Consider the following 15189-nt stretch of genomic DNA (forward strand, 5'->3'; position numbering starts at 1 on the left):
TGGATTGAGGACTCTTGGATTTTCTTTTTAGCATTTTTTTTGAGTGAGACATTAAGTTCTTTGTTTAACCATGACCAAAATTGAAATGGTATGGTGTTGTGATGTATTCGGCCATGGTATACCCATAAGTATGATTTATGCTTATTGCATGGTAGGTAAGATTTGTGTTTTGGAGTTATGTTCATGTTTAGTTATAATCAACTTGAGATTCGGTCCTTGCACCTATATGTATATATGTTTGCACATGATGTATTGGTATGACATATATACTATCTCAAGGTATATATTTACTTATGATGATGTTTCGGTTATGAAGTAAATGATAGATGCGTATTGAGCTACAATATGTAATGCATTAGTTAGTAAAATGTATGCCATTTATGTGTGGTATTAAATATGTAATTGGCCTCAACATCAACATGCATATTCGGCCACATGAGATGGATTGGTGTGCATGCATTCGGTTAGAGGCAAGCATATTGATGCCTTTATCTTGGTTAGGAAAATCGGCTAAAAAGGGAGTGTGGGTTAATATCTTGAGTTGATGCATGATTTCACATGTATGTGACTTTAATGTCTAATGTATAAATGTGGGCTAAGTGCCTTGTGTTCCTCTTTTCGATGCTCAAATGATTAAATCGATTTATTTATTTAATTAAGCTCAAGAGCAAAGGGGATTTAAATCCGATAAAGGGAAGGAAAAAGTGGTCGAATAGCCATCGAAATCATTCGACAACATCCGAGGTAAGTTTTCGAGTAATGGAACTTAGATTATGATCTAATTAGATTATGTAATAAACAAATCAAAATCATGCCCTTGTATGTGGCTATTGAGCCGAAATTGTAAATATGATAAGTGTCTTGTGTTTGAGCTTTGGTAATGAGAATGTAATAAGGATGTGTTATGATTTGTTGATATATGTGCTTGGTTATTCGAATGGTATCCAGGCTAAGTCCCGAAGGCTTTTGTGCTAAGTGACTAAATCCGGGTCAATTCCCGAAGGCATTTGTGCGAGTTACCAATACCGGGTTAAGTCCCGAAGGCATTTGTGCGAGTTACCAAAACCGAGTTAAGTCCCGAAGGCATTTGTGGGAGTTACTAAATCCGGGCTAATTCCCGAAGGCAATTGTGCGAATCACTATAACCGGACTATGTCCCGAAGACAGTCGAGCGAGTCGCTATATCCGGTTAAATTCCGAAGGTACGTGATTCGGGAATGAGCAATCTTGCTGTAAAAATTTCAGTTAATACGCTTGCAAAAATTCCAGCAATGAGGTATGTTCGTATGTGCTTTGAATTAGTTGAGCCCTTACAAATAAGTATTCGCTCGGTTGATAAACGAGCTACCGCCTTTAGCTAAGTTGATCTTTTGTGTATGAACATAAGGGTTGGTAATGTGAAGTAAGTATGATATTGAGAATGTGTGCATATGAAATTATCTGTTTAGCTATATGAATGCTATGCTTTTGTTGTCTGGAATCCTTGCTCAAAACTTACTAAGTATAAATTGCTTACTCCGTTTCTTTGTTCTCTGTTTTATAGATTTTGGCTCGTCACTATCGGACTCGGGATTTTGGAAGTCAAAGTCTCCCACACTATCAAAGCCCCCCTTTGGTACAATTTTGGTTGAACTTTGAAATGGCATGTATAGGACTACCCTTTTGTTGTTGGTCATGTACCCATGGATTTTGTGTAAATTTGGATAGCCATGCGAAAATGGCTTATATACGTTTTAGCATAGTACCATAATCGTTTTGTATGTTGATCATTAAGAGGTATGGAAATGTTTGGAAACGATTAGCCATTGGAATGGTTAATTATGATCATACTTTGTGCCATGTATGCAAAAAGGGCTAATTGAATCATGGAAATTATGAAATAGGTAAAGTCTACCTCAAAGGCAGATGCTGACAGCAGCAGTGATGTGGATGTGAAAAATCACAAAAATAGTAGGGATGGAATTAAATAGTGAATAAATTATTTAAATGAACCTTGATGAATCTACTTTCATATGGAAGAAACGAAACGGTCATATGAGTTATATGTTAAGAGATATTTAGGTTTTCGTGAAACAGGGCCAGAACGGTTTCTGGAATCCCTGTTCCGACTTTGGAAATTCATTATAAATTAACCAGAGATAATTAGGAGTCATACCATATATGTATAGATTCCTCTTTGAGTCTAGTTTCTATAGAAACAAACGGCATCAGTATTGAATCCATGTACAGGGAGATATCTAAGTCGTAATGCGCAAAGGTCAGTGTAGTAGATCCCTGTAACAGGGGAGACTTTAACTAATAAACTGTACTAATTGGCCTGACCAAAAATTCTAGGAAAAAATATGTAGATGGACATATGAGTCTAGTTTCAGGAAAAATTACGAAACTGATTTTCGAGCTTTGAAACTCAAGATATGATTTTTAAGGCGACAGTGACGCAGTAACCAGCTTGTCTGGAAATTTTTTTAAATGGACTGTGAAAATAATTAAGTTAAGTCTGTGTGCACCTTGTGTTCGACTCCGGTAACGGACTCGGGTACGGGGTGTTACAATTGGAGGCCATTGCCGAATATGAATTTAGTTATAGAGATGTGAATGAATTGTTGTTATGTGAATAAATATTTGTTTGATGATATATATATATATATATGTATTCGGCAATGGGATAAAATGTGTATTAAGGTAAGTTTCATGGTGATTATGCTTGTGATGTTGGGTTAATATTCGGCATTGAGTAATGTGGGGTAAGGTGATTAATCGGCTATGAAATTAGCTAAATTGAATAGGTATGTTTAATGGTATGCTTAGTATAATGTATGATCTTATAACTCGGTTTGGTATTGAGATAAAGGTTAGATGTATGATTGGATTTTGGTATGTGTTAAATTGGTTAATCAAAGATTAAATGATATGTGATTGCCAAATGTGATTGTTAAGTGAATAATATTAGTTAAGTACTTAAGCAAATCTATTGTTTTACTTAAGCTTAAGAGCAAAGAGGATCAAAGTCGGATAGGGGAAAAGAGAAAGTAAACGAATAGCCGTGGACATCTAATCGTCGACCACTTCCGAGGTAAGTTTTAAGTGATTAAACGTTGAGTAAATTCAATCATAATAGGACATAATGAGTTGATTTAATAAGATATGATGGGGCCATGATATGTTTTAAAATCAAATGGTAAGTTCATAAGTGTTTGGACTTAGAAATTTAAGAGCAAATTGTAATAATTTGCTTAGGCAGCAGTAGTAATGTGATTTTAGAAAATCACCATAAATTGTTGGTGTGGAATTATTGGCTGAATAAAATATGTAATCAAAGCTTAATTAGTCTAGTTTCTTATAAAAGAGACTGTGTGAGCAAAGAAATTTCCTATAAAGAGATATTTAAAGTTGTGTAAGACGGTGTCAGAATGACTCTGAAATCCCCTGTTCTGTTTTTAGAAAATCATTATAATTTGTACAAAAATGGTTATAAGATAAAATTTATATGCTTAGACTCCTTAATGAGTCTAGTTTCAAATGAAATCAAATACAACACATTTTGAATTCTGTAAAATGAGAAATTTTATTCGTAGTGAAGAGTGGTCAGATTAGTCAAACAGTGAAACAGGGGAAACTTTAAGAAAAATCTGGTATTGAATGGCCAAACCAAAAATTCTGAAAATTTTATGTATGGAAGATATATGAGTCTATATTCAGAGAAAATTAACGGAAATTGATTTGGAGTTTTGTATCTCCAGTTATAAATAATTTAGTGACTATTGCTTAGGAAAAACAGCTTGTGCTGAATTTGAGATTATGTTGTAAACCTTGACAAAACTTGTTTTAGTTGCTCATAAGCTATTGATTAAACCCATACGTGAATTCTAAATCGTGATATTGTAAAATGATATATGAGTGCTAGACGGATCTTCGATATTGAAATTTGTGAAATTGCAAGTTTATGAGTATTTGAATATGAAATAATAGTATGACGTGAAATTGAATTATTCATTGGAAAATGATTGGTGTAGATTCGGCCAAGACAAAGTGTATACATGATAGTATATGTGGTATGTGAAGTATATTTGGATAATTGTGATGTGAATACATGAAAATTTATATTTTGATTTAGGATTTTATGTGATGAATGTGAATGTGTATATATGTGATAAGGCCGAATGGCCTATGTGATGAATGTGAACATGCATATATGTGATAAGGCCGAATGGCCAATGTGATGAATGTGAGCATGCATATGTGTGATAAGGCTGAATGGCCAATGGGGTGAATATGAACATGTATATATGTGATAAGGCCGAATGGCCAATGTGATGAATGTGAGCATGCATATGTGTGATAAGGCCGAATAGCCAATGGGGTGAATATGAACATGTATATATGTGATAAGGCCGAATGGCCAATGTGATGAATGTGAGCATGCATATGTGTGATAAGGCCAAATGGCCAATGTGGTGAATATGAACATGCATATATGTGGTAAAGCCGAATGGCTAGTGTGAAATATGTAGGCGATGTGCGTATATTGTGGCCGAACGACCAAATGTGAAAGGTGTGTATTATTAGATATTTGATGAGGCAAATGAATTACAAATATGACAGTCGATGTGAATGTTGTAACATGTGATTAAATGTACATGAGACTTGGAAATATATTTCGGGTGAGACCCGATGACTACGTGTGGAGAGTATGTCCGGGTAAGACCCGATGACTACGTGTGGAGATTTTGTCTGGGTAAGACCCGATGACTACGTGTGGAGATTTTGTCCGGGTAAGACCCGATAACTTCGTGTGGAGATTTCGTCCGAGCTAAAGGTCTCGCCAATAATCCGAGTACAGGTTAAAGCTATAAGACTTCGTAATAAGAATTGCTTATAAATATATTCAATGCGAAAGGTTAAACAGGTATGTACTCCAAGTTTATATGTGAGTTTGATTTGAACTAAATCATAAGGTAGTTATGTGATGCATACGAGAGCAACCTATGAGACTATTCCTATGATTACGTGACATCGGATCAGTGTGAGAGATTATGTGAAATCATACGATATATCTATGTCACATGAGCTCACTTTTATGTGAAAGTTTATCTGCCTATTGCATATGATGAGATGTGCATATTCGGTAAAGGGATGGTATGCCCGAAGGAAGAGTGAAATAAAAATATGAACAACTATGTTATAATTTGATTGTTATCTGTTGAAACTGCTTAAAACTTACTAAGCATTGTAATGCTTACTCCATTTACTCTGTTTCCTCTGTTTTATAGATCTCATTGCGAAGCTACGTGCTAGGGATCGTCAACAACTAGTCACACTATCACTATCCACCGCTTGTTCTTTGTTATGTTTAGAATTATTTTATGGCATGTATAGAATAGACTAGTGGCGGAAGAATATTTTTGGTAAATGTATATAAGCCATGCGAAAATGGCATCTTTTGAATGTTTACTTAGTGAAGTTTAAATTTTACCTCTGGTTGTGCTTAGTACTTATTTAAACGAACGATCTTTATTTCAAGAAAAAGTTCAAAATTTTACTGTTCTGACATGAGTTACAAGTCCGGTAATGCCCCTTACCTATTCCCACGACGGTTACGGGATAGGGGTGTTACAATACTGCTATTTCATATATTTTGTGTAGATTTCTACTCTAGACGTTGGTACATCTGGAGGTGGTCAAAATCCAACACCGTACTTACTCAAAACCTATTATGAATTCTTACTTTCTAAAACAACACCCAAGCACTAAGGCTTCGTTAGGCGGAATGTTACATTCTCTTCGTAGATTGCCATAAAGGCTTCATTTTTGTAGATCGCCACAAAAGCTTCCTTATCATAGATTTCCACAAAGGCTTCCTTATCATAGACTGCCACAAAGGCTTCCTTTTTCTAGCGTGTTCACGATAGAGATTTGCCTAGACTCATATTTTGTAAGGTTTTCCCTTCATTGTCCTGGGTCACATAGAGAACCCTCTTTTGGGTAATCACCTTCTTTTAGTTTCTTTCTATATGATGCCATAGCGTAGCTATGGTCTTACACAATATGGTGCCATGTCCATGGACTCTATTTCATAGATTCACATCGGAGATTGTGTTTTTAGTCCTGGCGGACCCCTTTAGATGACTCTATAGAGATAGACACAAACTTGTCACACTTAGACCAACTCTCATCGGAACATTTCAAGTAGTATACAACTGAGACGTATATACGTAATTTAGACATCCAGATGCAACCATAATTCACAGAAACTTACTTTAACTCAACAGTTCTATAACAAGTATGCTTATCATTCTCAACAAACATCAGCACGGTCATAAACACACTTCAATAACCATACAAAAGGTCACATACATAGCATATTGTACCTCAAAGATCACAACATCATCTTTCAACCACTCTCTTACAGATCTACAAGTACCATAATCATACAAACAAGAGTAAGCATAGAGACTTACATGATTCTCTCCTATTGTAGTTTAAAGCTCCATATCCAGACTTCAATTGTGCAATCAACAGCAATTACTGTTACAAAAAAAAAAGAGGCTCGTCAAGATCTATTTATATACCCCCTCTTCTCGTCTTTTTTAACACTAGAAATCCCCAAACAGTGTCCTTTTATCTTTTATTTCACTAATCTACCAAGTCTAATAGATTTACTCTTCACAGTACAATATACAAAGTCTTAAATCTTACCTTAACGTGGTTTAATCATTGGTAAAAATATAAATCTTCAACTTTAGCTCAAGAAAGAGAAAGGAATACGTTGCGTTTATTTAGATCTAGAAAGAAATACTTATTCAAGAAGGACTACCTCTTTTAGATCTAAATGCCTATATATAAAAACCAAGCTCTTATTGGAACCTACCACAAGTCACACACTTTTAAAGCTACATTTATAAACGGTTTATAAATGTAAATAGAAATTCACTACTTTTTTATGTTCCTGATTTGTCCTTTTTTTTTCTTTCTTACTACCTCGTTAGAATGTAACCAACACAACAACTCAATAAAATGGGCGTACAATACCTTTGGCAATAATCCCCAACACTCTTACCAGATCTCTTCTTTTTTATAACTTAATACATTCTGAGAATAATTCTTGCTTGGCAATCTGACCCCTATTATGCGCTCAATCTATATTCTAGAAAAATAATTGGGTGAATAACACTACACCACTCAGGTTACTTTCGGTTTACTTTCCAAATTCAGAACCCGCCCAAAATTGGGTGTTACACTATGTTGTTGTGTGAACTCATACTTTGTGTGTTGCGAATTCATATTGAGCGTTGCTAAGTGATCTTATGTTATTTGATGTATGTGAACTCTTAAGTCTTACTATTGTTTGACACACGAACCTTTCCTTTGATGTTTTGTAAGCTTGTATGTTTACATTTTGTGTATGAAAATAATTCCCTGCAATGTTTTAATTTAACACATTATTGTCGTAAGTAAGTGGTGTGTTGGAGGTTAGGTTGGAAGTGAATAAAAAGTCACTTTGGTGGATAATGTGACACATCGGATTTGGGTTGAACCTACTCGGTTGGGTTTAGGGTGTTATACAACCACTATGATCACTATCGGTAACGTTGATTCTACAAAACCTAATGACACCACACCAACCACAATAATCTCTCAACCTGATGTTACAACTATTAGCCCTAACATAACCATTCATGTTGTGTTTAGTTTTGTCAACCTTGGTTCACTTGGCTTCTCAGTCTTCATCCATGTCCTCCACCTCAATGGAAGTGTGATTGCTCTAAAAAATTTTCCAAGTTCTGAAGATAGCCAAATAAGCTTTGAGTGGCTATATGTAGACCTTGGCCCTTCATGATATAGAGGATCAATATATTAAGAACTTTTACTTAGGGCACAGGTCAAAGAAAATTTTCTATGAAAGTTAATCCTATTTTTATATATCATCCCACATATACTTGTAGTCATGGTTGTTTAAATTGGGTGATAACTCTAGAAAACAAAGTTATTTTCAACACTTGTAATCTAGTAATTCATGCAGATTTTGAGCGTTTGATAAAAACTTTTGAAGTTTTTATTGTAATTTTGTCCTAGTAAATTATACTAATATAAGTTTGCTAATTTGATCATTTTATACACTAAAACACATAATTTTTGCAGTTTTTGTGTCAGCTGATGCACTGGAGGAAAAGACAGTCTTAAAGTTCACCTTTTGATAGTCAATGCTGTAGTATTTCTACAACATAAGCCATGTAGAAGAGGATTGATGTATGGTCATCTTTAGACGCCCAATTAAAGGCCTATTGGACTTTGGAATTTCTCTTAACCTAACTTAACGATTGGGTCAGCAAAATGAACAGCTTGCTAAGGAGATAGGAGCCCTAACCATCCACTAAGGAGAAGAAGGCCCAACCGTCCATAAAGGTACCCAAATTAGCAAACTTGGTAAAACATTAAAAATCAGCCACAAAATTCCCACATGTGATCGTCCAACTCCCCTCCTCTTTTCAATCTTTCTCTTTCATGAATCAAGCATGAAATTCAAAGCAATCCACTCACTTTCCTTAAAGCAAGAGCTGACCAGATAAGAAGAGAGAATCAAGGCTGTAATTTGCTAAAAATAGACTGTCTCTACATGTATAAATAGGGGCTAACTATTCATTCATTTCACTCATCCCTCATTCACCATCTCTTTTTTTATTCTCCATTCTTTCACTTCCCATTCAAGAGAGCAACACAAGTTTGAGAGGAACATTTCAGAAGTTCTTTTTTATAGTAAAATTTCACATTCTTGAAGGTAATTGTGCGAAGGAGCAAAGAAGAAGGAATGAGGAAAAGGAACACAAGCTGAGCTACGAAAAAACACCAGATTTGTCTTCTAGTTTCTTTCCTTTTTAAACTTTTTATTTTGTTCTGAATTGATGAACATGATTGCTAAATATTTTTTTTTGTTTTCAGTTTAATTAAAATGGTTTAATTTTTTTGTTGTTAGTTTGATTGCGTTCTTTTAGTTAAATTGTTATTATTATGTTAATGATGTTGTGCTTTGGTTGTTTATGCATTCAAATAGGAACATGAACATGCTAGTCATGTATTATGAATGTAGGGAATCAATTGAATTAATTATTTAATTCTAACAAGATTGTAATTACTTGACAAAATATTTGAATGATGCATGTTTGGTCCTTTTATGATAAATTAGGTCAAAATAGTAATAATACTAAAAGAAATTTATTACTTTCATAACCTTAGATTAAAGTAATTAAATTGTTTCAAGATAGATATATCATTGTTACTTCATATAATATGATGTCTACTATTGAGATTGTCAAGTTGATTAAACATAAAATATGCTAGAATAACTTAATAACTAAATAAGTATAACTTCTTGATTTAATAAATAGCTAAATTGTCATGGTTTATACGTAACATCGTTAACATTATTTTAATAATTCTAAGTTAAAAAAGGCAATTAATCTAACTCTTTCATGTCATTGAAATTAAATCTTGTGAATTGCTGCTTTTGATTATGTGTTTACATTTCTATTAGTTTTTGCATACTTAGTTAATTTTAGTTTAGTTAATTAGTTAATACAATCTACTCTCAATTATTGTCCATCACCAATTTGCTAAGTTTTTATTTTCACAATATTTGCCTATACAGTCATTGTGGAGATGATACTTTTTTATTTACTATTTTATTACTTGTTGACGACTATGTACTCTTGCACATCATTTGGATATTTTGTGACACTGAACTAGACCAGTCAGTAGGACCGTTTGGACTAGGATTCGATCGGAGTATCGATTCAGAGAAAGGAATCAAACCAGTTGACTTGCGAACCGCTATGGACATGATGAACTAGGCCAAAAACTTGATCGAACTAGTAGTTAAACTGATTTTTAAATTTTTTTAAATATTTTTTGTTTTTATGAATTATTTAATTAAACCATATGGATTATTTAAACCAGCAAATCGATGGCCTAATTGATTCAACCACCTAATCGATTTTGAAAACTTCACTTGTATCAGATAATGACACTTAATTCTCAAAAGTCAAAGTATTCTGTTAGCATATTAATATAACGTACATGTGACTTAATGGTTCACTCTTTAAAAAAATGATAAAACATCAACAAAAACATCTTGACTTTTTGAATGAACAAGCTTTATGAAGTTAAAGGAACTTGGGTAGAAGAAGTCCTTTGAATCTTATGCGTTATAAGAACAACCTTGCAAGCAACATGGCACACTCCATTCCAATTTCCCAATGGCACTGAAGCAATTATCTCTCTTGAAATAGGCATCTATATTGTATTGACTAAATACCCTAACACTCAATTCAATGACAAGAACCTATGGGTTGACTTAGACTAATTGAAAAAGTCAAAAAATTGGTTTGAGCAAAACAAGTGGCTAGATGGTAAAATACAACGGTCAAATACAAGCAATTTCAAATAGAAGTTCTAGTGCTAAGGTGTTGTGAAGTAAGTAGGCCACCTTCTTAAAGAAAAATATTATCACTTACGTAGGAATGACCTCACAAAGTGTTTTGTGTCTTAAGTCATAGTGCCTACAAGGTAATTGCAATGAAAAATAAACATGTAAACAATGAAAAATAAACTTGTCAGCAACTCCTAGAATGCTATTAATATAAAGAAATAGTACACCTAAAGGCATTCTCTTTATGGTTATGTACTCTATACTCGCACGAAGCAAATATCGTTGGCATACAAAGAAACAGAAAGCGAGCACGACATATTATGCAACAAAAATAATATAGGATAATGCATTTATATATATATGGGGCTCCCTTAACCCAATAATGGAGTTCAAACATTTAGGGTATTTAGTCTCTCCAACATCCAAATGGAAAACATGCCAACAAATTCAACAAAAAAACAAAACTTTCAACCCTTTGAAGGCGATGAATAATTAGCAATTGTATCGTTTAACATGGAGCTTGGATCAAACGATGGTAGCAACATTAATAGAAGACTTAGAAACAATATTGACACCATCAACCTTGGGAAAATCTCTAGCAACCTGGGCCATATTTCCTCAAGTTCCTCCTCAAAAGGGTTGACAGCATTGTAGTCCATGAAAATTAATTTGAGGTCTTTAAACAAAAACACATTCGACCAGTCCAAAGGTCAATATAAAAATTGCACCTCCATTGAAGTGGCCTCATGATATACTTTGGCAACTAACATAACCTCCTCATTCCCGGTTCTCTCTTCTTGCAATTACCTATAAAGGTTTCAAATTTTCTTCTTTGTTGGCTTAGCCTCTATGTGAAGTTTCTCTATGCCAGTAGCATGCTGAGTTGCTACCAAATTGGTGAACTAGTGCACCTTAGTAAGCTCTGCCTTCAACTCATGTTCGGTTGCAGTTATTTACTCAAGTCTCTCTGTGCCACCTTCAAATTTAGCTCTTGTGACTTCAACAAGACCTTTTCTGCTTCATTCTTTTTCAAGAAATTGTTTTCTATTTCTGTTGCACTTTGGCGTGACGTCACCTCCTTCCTAATAGCATCAATGGCGCTTAGATCACCTATTTGATTATATGGATATAAACAAAATGCCGAAGTAGCAATACTAGAGATTAACTCTTTTTGAAATATGCCATACCTCTTCCACAGTGATTGCTACGAAGTTAAGCAGGTTGAGAGCACCAATTTGCACCCATGGATCCAACCCTAGTCTAGACACTTGTTAACCAATCACAATCGGTTTTCTCATTGATAACAACTTCACCGACAGTCTGATCTACAACAGACTTCCCCTTATCCTCATCTAAACTAACAAGTGTCTTAAAAACAATATTTCTCTTGTTGCAGATGGAATTGGTGCAAGCTTCACCATGGTTATCTCTCTTCTTTTTTCAACGCTCTTTTGTTGCACCTTTTCCCTTAGTTTGCTCATTCTCCCTGTTGGAACATGTTTTATATAATGCTTTACAAGCAAAAATAAATAAACAAATAAATAAACAAATGAATGGAAAACCACAATTAACTACATAAACCCTTACACTAGTCAAAACTTAGCTTATCCCATATGCATTTGGAGATACTAGTGGCTCTCCCTTTTTTGACTGCCTCATGCTTCTTAATTGGTTCCTAACGTCAATGGAACCTCATCCTCATCAGATCTACCACTTGGATTATCCCTTGAAGAAGAGGTAATAGTAAAAAACCTTCACTTATGCTGAAAAATGGTCGCAAACTCCAACCAATAGCCGTAAGTGATAGAAAAAGTGAGGGAAATGTAGTGACTCGAAAGACATACTAAACCCTTACAACATAAATTGGAAATAGACCCTCGTCTTATTCTCCTTGAGCAAACAATGTCATATTACGATCACTACATGGTATAATTAAGAACACAAACAAAAATATATACACGAGCAAACCACATTCTTCCCTGGTGGCACACCAAGTTGAACTAGGATTCCCCTTGAAACCACACCAGTTTTCCAACCTAGGAAATATTCTCAAACCTTCTATCTTGTCAAAATTTCCTTAAAACGAAATCTTCATTGCAGAAAGATCTCCATAGCCTTATTCTCTTCACCAAAAACAGGAGTAAACTTGTTCATATCTATATACCTAGGGCCCCAATCAACTTCTCTCTTTCTCTTAATAACCACAAACCCATCCTTATCGGCAATTATAATTTCTTTCATCCCTTCATACACTTTCTTCCACTTAGTAAGATAAAACCAACTATTTATTTATTTTGGATTACAAATAAATAGATTCAGAAAAGGTGTAAATCCTTTTTCCTAGTATAGAAAGAAAAACTCGACCAAAACACCCCATGCATTAGCCAAAAGTTGGTTAAGGTTTACACGATAATTCTTATGAACATTGTTGAAGAATGAATGAAGGGCAGATGAAATCCATAGGCAAATAAATAAAGATAAAAAAGAGAAAGTTGTCACCACAACATAATCCTTAAAAGTAATCAATGGACTCACCTTTTCAAAGGATTTTCAAAACACCATAACAAAAGGCGGATCATACACCACAATTGATAAAGTGTCTTGCTCTCATGTCACAATTCAAAATTGTTGTTTTTCTTCCATGACATATGGTAGAGCCCTACCCCTTAGGGGAACCTGTCAAGCCAAAAATGATTTTCATATAATTACTCCCACGACATGTGGTAGAGCCCTATCCCTTAGTGAAAGCTATAAAGCCTAAAATGGCTCACATTCTATTGCTCTCATGACACGTAATAGAACCCTATCCCTCAAGGGAAGCTATCAAGCCAAAATTGGCTTTCATATCTTTTGCTCCCACGACATGTGCCAAAACCCTATCTCTCAAGTATCTCCAAAAATAGTCCCAAACACCACGTATTTAAATACCACTTATTCTCTGTCAAAAAAAAAATACCACTTATTTAATTAGGTCTTCATCGAGTCACTTTGTAACCTTTTTCAGACTTGGGGGTACAAATGTCATCGCAGCTCAAGAAATAGGCCATGAAGACGAAAGAACAAGAGACCCAAAGGACCCAACTCTAAAGCTACTTATTGTAATGCTACGCTTGGAATTTTAAGATAAGCATTAGAAACTAACACACGTCTGGATAAAACAAAGAACAAGATAACAATTGCATGGTCTTTGGGCATAACTCTGCTAGATAAAGACACTCTAGCCAATTAATGTAGGAGGGACAAGCGCATCTTAGTCAATTGGAAGGAAGCCATACACTCTCATGGAGAAAATATACTCACGAATAGTAGAAGGAATGAAGAGGAGGCTCGACTATATAGAGGAATGTATAGCGGTTAACAGGGATCATCTTTTACCACCATTATTCTTTAATATTATCAAGGTCTTATCCTAAAAGTACTCACTAAGTTAAGCATCAACACCTCCCTAGTTTTTCGTGCTCTTACAGGTCATTCTTGATAAGCCTATAGCCTATCTACACCAAAGGCCAATCATGACCCAAAAAGTTGTAAACAGTTCAGTATTTCAATTGAATCATCAAAATAAATTATTTTCCTAATCAGGTTATTTTGTTAGTTTAGCAGTTGGATGTGGCATTAAACATCAACTTGGATATGAAGTGGATGATTTATTAAATTAATAAGTGCATAAATTCAAGTCATTTGTGATCATTTTGCATTTTAAGTGCATAATTATTTTATATTGACTTATAATTAGATTTTTTTTTCATAAGCTAAGCGGAAGAATTTGAGTAAAAAAAGTTTATATTATTTTTGACAAGTTTCATAAATTAGGCTTACTTAAAAGATCAACTTGACCCTATTTCATTGTTTTGATTATATCTTTAGTTAAGAAATTTCGATTTGAACCTAAAATATATTTTTTAAAAGAATTAAAATATCCAATTAGATTATTTCAACATTCAAAGCCTAAAAAATAAAAAATGCCCAAATTTGCTTGGAAGTTTGCAGTAGGAATTTGATAAACTTGAAAAATATGCTTTAATTCATTAAGGGCAATTTTCTCTTTTGCACCTTATGCAAATTCTTATTTTTAGGATCAGAGTTATACCCGATCACATTCAATGTTATTTTATTTTTGTATTTCCTTTTCAATATGAGCTGCTAAAATCTTTCTAGTCTAAAGTTTTTGAAATTTTGATTCTTCAAGTTTGCAATATCTAATTTGTTTTATTCTTTCCCTATTCTTTGGTTTGCATATCTTCCATTTTAATTACAAATATTAAAGTTTATTGAATATAGGATTCAGATTTGACAATTTTGAATATTTGCTTTGTTAATTAGAATTTTGAATCTATAATTGTTTAGTTATTCTAAGACTTGTGATTAATAGCATGATCGAGTATAAGCTACATATGCAATTCATGTTGTGTGGATATGCGATCTAGTTTAAATAAACTCCGCTTGTGTATATTTGTTAGCTAGAAATAGGTATCTCTATTTTTTAATTTTATTAATAAATTAAAATCTAGAAACTTTATTATAAGGATATTTGTTAAGAAGAGAAATAATTTCAACTAACTTCCTTTTAGTTATTAAAAAGGAAAGAAGATATTGATTGTTAGGCGCAAGTTTTTGGATCGATGTCAAAATTATAAATCAAAACTAAAATTTAGCCTTTGACTAGATTTTCACCATGTTGATTGTTCTTAAATTCTACTTGCAATATTTCTTTTGACTGTTTTAATTTCAAAACCCTTTTTATTTTTATTTTTATTTTACTTGTT

At 33.9% G+C, this 15189-nt stretch overlaps 2 long non-coding RNA genes across 3 annotated transcripts; both read right to left on the bottom strand.

The window, feature by feature from the left end:
* Window positions 1–6269: 6269 nt before the first annotated feature.
* LOC128286861 (uncharacterized) lies at window positions 6270–13312 on the bottom strand. Its single transcript, XR_008277514.1, has 2 exons — window positions 12959–13312; window positions 6270–6525 (listed from the first exon to the last, which is right to left on the bottom strand). It is a non-coding gene; the product is annotated as an uncharacterized LOC128286861 (long non-coding RNA).
* On the bottom strand, window positions 10756–12934 carry LOC128286862 (uncharacterized). Of its 2 annotated transcripts, none has more exons than XR_008277515.1 (3): window positions 12011–12934; window positions 11611–11909; window positions 10756–11505 (listed from the first exon to the last, which is right to left on the bottom strand). It is a non-coding gene; the product is annotated as an uncharacterized LOC128286862 (long non-coding RNA). The 2 variants fall into 2 exon arrangements; XR_008277516.1 differs by having other exon boundaries at window positions 11611–11934.
* Window positions 13313–15189: the final 1877 nt, after the last annotated feature.

The sequence above is a fragment of the Gossypium arboreum genome, chromosome 13 (genome assembly GCF_025698485.1).
Source record: "Gossypium arboreum isolate Shixiya-1 chromosome 13, ASM2569848v2, whole genome shotgun sequence".
Lineage (NCBI taxonomy): Eukaryota > Viridiplantae > Streptophyta > Magnoliopsida > Malvales > Malvaceae > Gossypium > Gossypium arboreum.